The 11,167-nt window shown below is 39.8% G+C and overlaps 1 protein-coding gene across 1 annotated transcript in view; it reads left to right on the forward strand.

Annotated features, from left to right (window-relative positions):
* The window catches only part of SPHKAP (SPHK1 interactor, AKAP domain containing), a 192,025-nt gene that overhangs the window by 472 nt on the left and 180,386 nt on the right, over positions 1 to 11,167 (forward strand). The gene's annotated exons all lie outside the window — the stretch shown is intronic.

The raw sequence follows: 11,167 nt of genomic DNA on the forward strand, positions 1-11,167 counted from the left end.
TGGGGAGGTCGAGGTGGGCGCGATTGCCTCTAACTCCCGACCGGCCTAGACTGCGCCCGCCAGAGACCTGTACCAAAAAGGACCTCTGTCCGCCCCAGTCCCACCCGCCTCAGTTGCCCCCACACCTATTGCCAGGCTCCTTAGCATCTCTGGCCTCGAGCGTTCCCTGACTACCCCAGCCCTGGGATGCGCACGCCAGAAGGTGGGGGGGGAGGCCACCTTAGGCGCTGCCCAGGTGGGGAACAACACGTTTTCCCTGGTGTGCGTTCCGTCCTGTCTCCTCGCTTTGCCGGTGCTCCGCGCTCGGTTCAGACTCAGTCCTTTGCGCATTTAGGAAACAGATTTTAGTATTTCTACCCGCGTAAACCCTAGGGGTGAATTGAGGCCGTGGCGCTGGTGGGGTTCCGCCAGCCGGCAGGTGGGCTTTTGCGCTCTTTGTGCTCCGCGCGGAGCGTCCATCCCCTTGGAGGACAGGATGCTGCTGCTCGCGGATGCAGGTGTCTCTCTGCCGCCCGCACAGCCCCACCTTTCCGAGGCAGAAGGGGCTTCGTGTGGACTATTTTGTCATCCCTTACTTCCTCATTTTCCCCAAGCAAACATCTAGGCAGCTTGCAGCCGAGTGTCAGGCTCTGGAATAGGTATTTGGAACTCGAATTCTTGGAGAGCACCTAAATCCACCATGCACTGGCTAAAGCAGACACGGAGCTGATACTATGTTGCCGAATAGCCGCGACGCGGGTGGGACTGGAGTCGGGGTGGATGGACACCGCTTTTCAAACGTGTTGAAGGCTGCCATCTAGAGACTTGAAGTGTTAATATTAGTATTCCGTAAGGAAATAGAGCTTTTCCAACTCCACAGGCATTTCCTCGCAAACATCCCTTCCCTGGGGATTAGCAAAGGGCTCTTACAAAGGCTTCTAAGCCTAGCCTGAAGCTGCTCCAATATCTGTGGAGTCAAACACAGTCAAAGTACCACTAAGTCATTCCTTTCTATCCTAATGCACGAAAAGGACAATAAGAACCGCAGGAAGACTTTTTAAAGCTTAAAAGTATATATTGTCACTTAGTTTGGGTCAAAATGTGAAGCATTTTAAAATCGAACAAACTGGGTATTCACGTTCTACACCATCTGGTCTACTACCTAAGGTCTTTAGAATGGAAATAGTGAGCTGTGTGATTGCAACATTCCAATAAAATAGAGACATTTTTGATAGGAGATTGCTTGCTCTAAATCCAGTTTTGCTGATCAAAACAGTGGTGCTTGAATCAGAACTATATATCTATTAAACATCTGAGACATTTTCTAAAATATTAGAAATACTTTATACCAATAACTCCTTAAAATTATTTCTTCTGCACGATTGTAAAATGACCCTTTGAAGAGCAAATAAACTGCCATGAAATTACTCTGTATCTTGTAGTAGCCTGTAAAAATGTTAATATAGAATTAACACCAGCTTCAGGTATTAAACCTTTTGAATATTACTGCTTATTCGCCAAGATACAACATATTTCCACAAATCAGTGTGATAATTCAGCTATTTTATGAGCATCCTTATTAATATAAAAATAGTTACGTTTAACCCTTATTTCACTTACTACAAGAAATACAATTTCTTTCTGCAATATTTAATTGGAAGTCATAGTGATATGCAAAAAATAAACTAGAATTTAAAAACAGTGTGTAGAAATTATATTCATTGTACCATTTCTCCACAAAACTTTGAAATTTAAATAATTGATGATTGGATACTCTACAAACTTTTCAAGAAAATGGAAATAAAGAGGAAAAATCAAATTGTTATAAATCAAGATTTGTGTTGTCTAAATCTGATATGTTTTCAGTATTTAATAAAATTAAGTTAGTGATTATAAATCATTGATTCTCTTAGGAATTATAAAAGCAATTTGATGCTCCAACAATTGGACGGATAAAACAAAAAGATTTTTTAATATATCAAGTTAATTAAAGAATATATGTTTTGTGTGGGCCTTTAGATTTTAAAATGTTTAATGAATCAAAGATATAATTGATGAAATTTTTATCAAACAATATTCTGTAGAGATTGATCTTATTTGATTCATACACTGTAGAAATTTTAAAAGATGGTTTTTTTGAAAGGAATTGTTTATGTTTTTTTGAGTTATTACACTATATTACCTTACCTCTGTGAAAGCTCCAGCTAGTTTTTACTTTGAATATTTTAATTTTTAAATGTGCAATAAGTTATGTGGATTATATTACAGTTTTCTTAAAACCACTGTTTATTAAAGCTGGAAGGTGTCTCAAAGAAGGAAACTAAGCTATGGAAACATGAAATGTTTCCATGTTAGTTATATAGTAGACCCAGAACCTAAGTGTTTTCTGATTAATAATCCAGTTCAAGGAAAAAACAAACACACAAAATCTAAAAAACAAACAAAAAAAAATTTTTGTTTTTTTTTTTTTAGCTCTAAAAGTTTAGGTAGAGATTCTTTCATCATATCTTTTACAAAAGGCTTATTTGATTTGCCAAGGCCACATAACTAGAATTTATGAAAACAGAATAGAATCCCAGAGTGACAAAATGCATTGTATTGCTGTAGCATGTTATACTACAATGCAGTAGTCACCTCTCACAGAAGGAAAGTTGATCTGACTTATATTGATTGGTAATACTTTGGCCACCTGATGAGAAGAACTAACTCATTTGAAAAGACCCTGATGCTGGGAAAGATTGAAGATGGGATTGGGGGTAGGAGGAGAAGGGGATGACAGAGGATGAGATGGTTGGATGGCATCACCAACTCAATGGACGTGAGTCTGAGTAAACTCCAGGAGTTGGTGATGGACAGGGAGGCCTGGCATGCTGCGGTCCATGGGGTTGCAAAGAGTCAGACACGACTGAGTGACTGAACAGAGCTGAACTGATTGTGTGGATGGTAGGGTTGAAAGTGGAAGTCACTCAGTCTGACTCTTTGCTACCCCATGGATTGTATAGCCTGCCAGTATCCTCTGTCCATGGAATTCTCCAGGCAAGAGTACTGGAGTGGGTAGCTGGTCCCTTCTCCAGGGTATCTTCCTAGCCCAGGGGAAGGGGATCTTCTCAACCCAGGAATTGAACCCAGGTCTCCCACATTGCAGGTGAATTCTTTACTATCTGAGCCACCAGGGAAGCCCAAGAATACTGGAGTGCGTAGCCCATTCCTTCTCCATGGGATCTTCCAGACCCAGGGATAGAACCAGGGTCTCCTGCATTGCAGGCAGATTCTTTACCAGCTGTGCTACCAGGGAAGTGTGTGAATGGTCAAGTTGGTATTTTATTGTGTTATCTCATATATTCCCCTGGAGGAGGAAATGGCAAGCCACTCCAGTATTCTTGCCTGGGGAATTCTATGGACAGAGGAGCCTGGTGGGTTACAGTCTGTGGGATCACAGAGTTGGACACAACTGAGTGACTGAGAACTCCCATATATTAAATTATTTGATCATCACATCCATGTGAGTTAATTATAACAAATATAATTGCCTCCATGAATTTGTTGAAAAAAAATTGAAGTAAAAAGAAATTAAATGAAGAAAATAATTAGATTTAAATATTTATACAATAGTATATAAGAAAGCTGGATCATCTACAAGTTCTTCTGACTTGAAGTTCAGTTTCCTTTTTTGTATTGATTGAAAATTCACACATTATTTTAAATGGGGGTAGAGGAGAAGAGATCCCGGTGTACAGTTTGGACAAACTCTGATGTCATTAGAACACGTGGGGGCAGCCTAAAAGCCAAATCGTTGTTTAAAGCCAACAAATGCTGAAAATACCATTTTTGCAAACAGAAATAATTTGTCACCTTGACCATGTCTAAGCTTGAACTTCAAATTTAAGGAAGAAGCCTTCTTTTATTTTCTAAATTATTTGCATTTATACTAATTTTGTTCTTTTTGTTCTGTTTGGCTTACTGGATTCTATTTCAGTAATAATTTATTTTTATTGGAGTATAGGTGATTTACAATACTGTGTTAGCTTCAGGTATACAGCAAAGTGATTCAGGTATACATGCATGTATGTCCATTCTTTTTCAGATACTTTTCCCATTTAGGTTATTACAGAATATTGAGTTGAGTTCCTGTGCTGTATAGTAAGTCCTTGTTGATTATCTATTTATGTATACTAGCATGTGTATAGGAAGAAGGAAATGGCAACCCACTCCTGTATTCTTGCCTAGAGAATCCGTGGACAGAGGAGCCTGGTGGGCCGCTATCCATAGGGTCTCACGGAGTCGGATACGACTGAAGTGACTTAGCATGCATGCACGCATTGGAGAAGGAAATGGCAGCCCACTCCAATATTCTTGCCTGGAGAATCCCAGGGACAGAGCATAGTGGACTGCCTTCTATGGGATCTCACAGAGATGGACAGGACTGAAGGGACTTAGCAGCAGCAGCATGTGTATGTTAATCCCAGACTCCTAGTGTATCCCTCCCCCAACCCATGGTACTCTGAATGACAAAAACATTAAAGAAAGATGTTTGAAAAAATAGATATTTTAATTTAAATTTCCCATCAGTTTAGTTTGCCCAAGCCTAAGTTTAGCTTAGCAATATTTCACCAAAGCCCATCAGAATCAAAATTTTGTCTCCAAGAATGTTAGTACTAGAGGGGGAAAAAAAGCTGTTTTTTAAATGGAACCCCACTCAGTACTCTTGCCTGGAAAATCCCATGGATGGAGGAGCCTGGTAGGCTGCAGTCCATGGGGTCGTGAAGAGTCAGACACGACTGAGCAACTTCACTTTCACTTTTCACTTTCATGCATTGGAGAAGGAAATGGCAACCCACTCCAGTGTTCTTGCCTAGAGAATCCCAGGGACGGAGGAGCCTGGTGGGCTGCTGTCTATGGGGTCACAGAGCCGGACACAACTGAAGCGACTTAGCAGCAGCAGCAGCAGCAACAACCCAATGCTGTAAATGAAAGTCTTCCATTCAAATTCAAAACAAGCAGAGAAATTTAAGAGTACCTTTACATTTCTGTTTTTTATTTATCAGAAACTCTTTAAAAAAGAATCCATCACTCTTAATAAATTGGGAATCAGGGACAAATACCAGATTCTATCTTAATCAAAATTTGATATTATTCTCTAGACTGAAATGCATGTTCTTTATAAGATCAGGGCTGATGTGGCCATATCCCCTAATTTACAATTCTCAGGGAAGCACTGCTCAGGAGGTGCTGCTTCTTACGGAGAAAAAAAACTGTAAATTAGTAAGTCTTGGTGCTCAGGACTCAGATTCTATGTGGCCGAAGGGTAATAAACATCTGGAGAAGAGATGGGAACTCTAAAGGCAGTTTCCCACAGAAACATTATTTTTAAAAGTCTTGAAACCCACCATTTATCCTGCATTTCACACCCCGACCCTTTTAGGGGCCCCTGATCTCCATCCTTTTGGTTCCTTTTGAAAAATATGTATCTGCTGCCAAATAATCAATTTGTAAATGAACTATTAGAGAATGTCTCATTCACAAAGGGTCCATTTGTCTAATATTTATTTGAATGGAGTTTTACTCTAATTAAAGCTTACAACTAAAAAGAATTGTAGGAAGAGGGAAAAAATGGTGTGTTTGACATTAGGAGACTATTGGGACATGTAGTACTTGGTTCTGTTCTGAAATTAATGGCTGTAACTGCGCAATTAATTGTTTGACTTGTTGATTCTCTACCTCCTCCTGTTTATAGTAATGCATACTCTACATATACTGATCTGAATCCCTCTCACTTCTAACCTTCTACAATGCCATGACCTTTATTGTACAGGACCTTTATTGGTGGCTTCCCTGGTGGCTCAGATGGTAAGTCTGCCTACAATGTGGGAGACACGGGTTCAATCCCTGGGTCGGGAAGATCCCCTGGAGAAGGAAATGGCAATGGAGGCTACAGTCCATGGGGTCAAAACGAGATGGACACGACTGAGTGACTTCACTTTCTTTCTTTCTTTTAGTGTATCATGTCTCAACTTGACATGATATGAATAAGATCATCCTCTTGAAATATACAGGCAAAATCAAGGCATTGAAAAAAGAACCAAAGCAACACTAATCCATTCAAAAAAAAGTCCGGCTCAGAGAATCAATGTTTGTTTTTAAATCCTTCCAAAAGGCTCACAGAAGGCAGAATAAAAGCTTACTTTTTTGTAAAGACTATAGATCCTGGTTCTACCACTTCCTACTTTTGTTGTCTTAGTTGTTGAATAGCCCACATAACTCAGACATTAAATCTACTTTGTCTGACATTAGCATAGCTATTCCAGCCTTCTTTTGGCTTACCATTTTCCATCTTTTTGCTTATAATCTATCTCTTCATATTTAAAATTGTTTCTTATAGACAGGGTATTGTCTCTTACTTTTATATTTTATCTGACAATCTTTTAATTGATATGCTTAAATTTAGATCATTCACATTATGATTCTAGATAGGGCTGTATTAAAAGCCACCAACTAAAGCAACAAAAGCAAAACTAAACGAGATAACATCGAATTAAATAGCTTCTGCACAGCAAAGGAAACCATCGACAAATGAAAAGGCAAACATGGAATGAGCGAAAATATTTATGAATCATATATCTGATAAAAGATAATATCCAAAGTATATAAAAACTGATACAATTAAATAGCAAACAACAACAGCAACAAATCTAAACAATCTGGTTTTAAAACGGACAGAAAAACTGAATAAACATATTTTTCAAAGAAGATGTGCAAATGGAAAACAGGTACTTGAAAAAGTGCTCAACACACTTATTGTCATGGAAATACAAATCAAAGTCATAAATGAGCTTTCACCTCACATCTGTTAGAATGTTAGCTGTGCTCAATCGTGTCTAACTCTTTGCGACCCCGTGGACTGTAGCAGGCCAGACTCCTCTGTCCTTGAAATTCTCTAGGAAAGAACACTGGAGTGAGTAGCCATTTCCTTCTCCAGGGGATCTTGCCAACCCAAGGATCAATCCCAGGTCTCCTGCATTGCATGCAGATTCTTTACCATCTGAGCCACCAGGGAAGGCTCCTCTGTTAGAATGGCTATCATTAAAAAGGCAAGAGATAACAAATGGTAGTGAAGGTGTGGAGAAAAGGGAACCCTCTACACTGTTGGTAGAAAAGTAAATTGGTGCAGCCACCATGTAAAACTGTATGGAGATTCCTCCAAAAATTGAAAGTAGAATGACCATTTGAGCCAGCCATCTCGTTTTAGGTGACGATAAAAAGAGAGAATACATGGTGGGGTGGTGGGTGGAGAGAGAAAAAAAGAAAGCAGGATCTTGAAGAGATACCTGCACTCTAGTGTTCATTGCAGCATTACACACAATAGACAATGTATGTAAACAGCCTAAGTGTTCATCAACAGTGAATGAGTAAGTGAATATTTATATGCATGAAGTGTAAAAGTGTTTGTCACTCAGTCATGTCTGACTCTTTGTGACCCCTTGGGCTGTGGCAGATACATGGATATTATTTAGCCGTGAGAGAGATGGAAAGCCCCTTTTTTGGATTTGGAATGAAAACTGACTTTTACCAGTCCTGTGACCACTGCTGAGTTTTCCAAATTTGCTGACATACTGAGTGCAGCACTTTAACAGTATATACCTTCGAATTGTAATATACTACGTCACATCCAGTGTAAGGGTCTAATAATTATATGTCCAAATTGTCTTCTCTGATCCTGTGTGCCACTGTCCTATATTTTATTTTTATTTCTGTTATAGACACTATTTAATGCTACTATGTTTGCTTTAAAAAGTTGGATATTTTAGAAAATTAAAAATAAGAAATAAATTTTATTTTACCCTCATTTATTCAGTTTCTGACACTTCATCTGTATAGAGGCAAGCTTCTCTGTCTTGTATATTCTTTCTGTCTATAGAACTCCCTTTCACATCGCTATCATGCAGGTCTGCTGGCAGTGAATTCTCTCAGTTTTTGTTTATCTAAAGTGTCTATTTTTCCTTTACTTTTCGAATCATACATTTTATGAGTATAGAGTCCTGGGTTGAAAAAAATTTCTTTTTATTGTTTTAAAGATGTCATTCCTTTGTATTTGGGCTTCTATGGTTTCTGCCAAGAAACTGTTTTCATTCTTATTTTTATTCATTTCTATGTCACGTGTGTTTTTTCCCCTGCCTGTCTTCCACATTTTCTTTTTGTCTCTTGTTTGGAGCAGTTTTAATGTGATATGCCAAGGACTGAGTATATATGTTTGTGTGTGTGTGTTTGTGTGTGTGTGTGTGTGTGTGTATATTGTATTTATCCTGCTTGGTATTCTCTGAGATTCTCTCTGTGGTTTGGTGTCTGATTATTAATTCTGAAAATATTAAGTTAAAATTGTAATAGGCTGGTTTGGTATGTTGCTTTATCCCTTGGAAGAGCATTTTTACCTTGCCTTTTCACGTGGCTTATAATATTTTTACTGAAACCCAGATACCTTGGTAGGATAACATTTCCCCAAGTGGAAACTGGAAGTCAGTGCTACTATTTAATGCATGTGTAAAAGAATACACTTAGGCTTAGAGAGGTTAAATGACTCGCCCAAGGTCAGTCTACTAGTGAGTGACAGATGCCAAACTTCACCCTTGGTTTTTACACTCCAAATCTTATGTTGCCTGACTATATCACTGTTACTCTCTACTTCCTAATGCATGTACATTCCCACTCTGGAGGCCTCCAGGACACTTACTGATGCCACATGGCTTCATTTATTTCAGACATTTTTGACCTCCTATCCCCAAGAAAGTTACTGAAGCATGCATAATGATGAGTGAGAAATGGTTCTTGCCCTTCATAAAAGTCACCAAGTAGTTTTAAAATGTCATTATTTTTTCTGAATGCCTTTTGATTCCATCTTTTTCAACATATGGCCTCTGAATCAAAAGCAGCTGCATGGACAGGTGGACGCTCAAAGAAATTTTGAGTCAGCCATAAGAAAGCAATGGAAACCTAGAGCATGATGGAGTAAAAAATTAAGACATTAATTTAAAAGTTTGTATCTATATCCAGCAGAGTCTAAAAATTCAGACATTAACACCTCTATCTGAAAACCATGCTGCATTCCTGCTTGAGATAGAAAAAGTGGCATATCCAAACAAATGGCTTGAGAGAACTTCTCTTGGGAAAAAATAGCATACAGACCAGTGTACTTTTTATTCCTTTCATTTTAAACACATATTATTGATATCTTGAAATAATTAACAGAAATTCTTAGAGTATCCATGGCTTTTGAAATAAAAGTTAGTCTTTAGAAATGTAAACATATGGGAATTCCGTGGCAGTCCTGCAGTTAAGAGTTCCTGATCAGGGAACTAAGATCCCTTGCAGTATGGCCAACAATTTTTAAAAATGTCAAGATATTATTTTCATTTTCTATGTTAATTCGGCAAATTGCTATAAAATCAGTAGATTAGCACACAAATATATTATTTTATAATTCTGTATGTTGGAAATCTGACGTGGGCCACACTGGGATAAAATCAAAGTGTTAGCAGGGTTGCATTGTTTTCTGGAATGTTTCAGTTCAGTTCAGTCACTCAGTCGTGTCTGACTCTTTGTGACCTCATGGACTGCAGCACACCAGGCTTCCCTGTCCATCACCAACTCCCAGAGCTTACTCAAACTCATGTCCATTGAGTCGGTGATGCCATCCAACCGTCTCATCCTCTGTCTTCCTTGTCTCCTCCTGCCTTCAATCTTTCACAGCATCAGAGTCTTTTCCAATGAGTCAGTTCTTCGCATCAGGTGCCCAGAATATTGGAGTTTCAGCTTCAGTATCTGGAAGGTTTGCTGCTGCTGCTGCTGCTGCTGCGTCGCTCCAGTCGTGTCCGACTCTGTGCGACCCCATAGACGGCAGCCCACCAGCCTTCCCGTCCCTGGGATTCTCCAGGCAAGAACACTGGAGTGGGTTGCCATTTCCTTCTCCAATGCATGAAAGTGAAAAGTGAAAGTGAAGTCGCTCAGTCATGTCTGACTCTAGCGACCCCATGGACTGCAGCCTACCAGGCTCCTCCATCCATGGGATTTTCTAGGCAAAAGTACTGGAGTGGGTTGCCATTGCCTTCTCCATCTGGAAGGTTTAGGAGGAATCTATTTCCTTGTGTTTTCCAACTTCTGGAAACTGCTGGAAGTCCTTGCCTCATGACTGCCTTCCTCTGTCTTCAAAGTCAGCAATGGTGGATTGAGTTCTTACGTCTCATTCTTCTAACTTCTGACCTCCTTTTCAGCCTCTCTTTTCCACTTTTGAAACCTTGTGATTACATTGGATCCACCCAGACAATCCAGGATAATGTCCGTATATCAAGGTCATGGATTAATAACCTTAATGCCATCTAGAATCTTGATTCTGTTTTGCCATGTAACAATATTCCTAGGTAGTGGGGATTTGAACATGACCATCTTTTTAGGCCCAGTGTTCTGTCTATCATGAGCATTAATTTAACTAAAAAAAAATGTATCCTGCTGGCTTTCAAATTGCACTTGAGAGGCTACTAGGAGTAATTTCTCTCTCCCTCTTTCCCTCTCTCCTCATCCTCCTTCTTTATTAAATAAAGGGGAAGAGTGATAGGACTGTTTGTTCCTCCACTGCAATATGCAATCCATTCAGTGTGGCCAAAGTGAAACAACCACCCAATTCCAGAATCTTATTCAATAACGTAAGGCCAGATTGGGGTGTACTTGAAGACCTAATAGAATTCACTCGTTGGCACATCTCTTTATTGCAATGGTCATTAGTGAGAGTCAGGAAATATTTCCGATTGTGTTCCTAAGCATAAAGCCAGGTTGTCCTTGCTTGTCTCCTTTGTACAAGATATGATCTCATGATTTGCTTGAGCCAATGCAAGGTGGGGCTTCCCTCGTAGCTCAGTTGGTAAAGAATCTGCCTGCAATGCAGGAGACCCCAGTTTGATTCCTGGGTCGGGAAGATCCGCTGGAGAAGGGCTAGGCTACCCACTCCAGTATACTTCAGCTTCCCTTGTGGCTCAGATGGTAAAGAATCTGCCTGCAATGCAGGAAACCTGAGTTCAATCCTTGGGTTGGGAAGATCCCCTGGAGAAGGGAAAGGCTACCCACTCCAGTATTCTGGCCTGGAGAATTCCATGGACTGTATAGTTCATGGGGTTGCAAAGAGTTGGACACGACTGAGCAACTT

The sequence above is a fragment of the Bison bison genome, unplaced genomic scaffold (assembly GCF_000754665.1).
Source record: "Bison bison bison isolate TAMUID 2011002044 unplaced genomic scaffold, Bison_UMD1.0 scf7180017864068, whole genome shotgun sequence".
In the NCBI taxonomy this organism is placed as follows: Eukaryota; Metazoa; Chordata; class Mammalia; order Artiodactyla; family Bovidae; genus Bison; species Bison bison.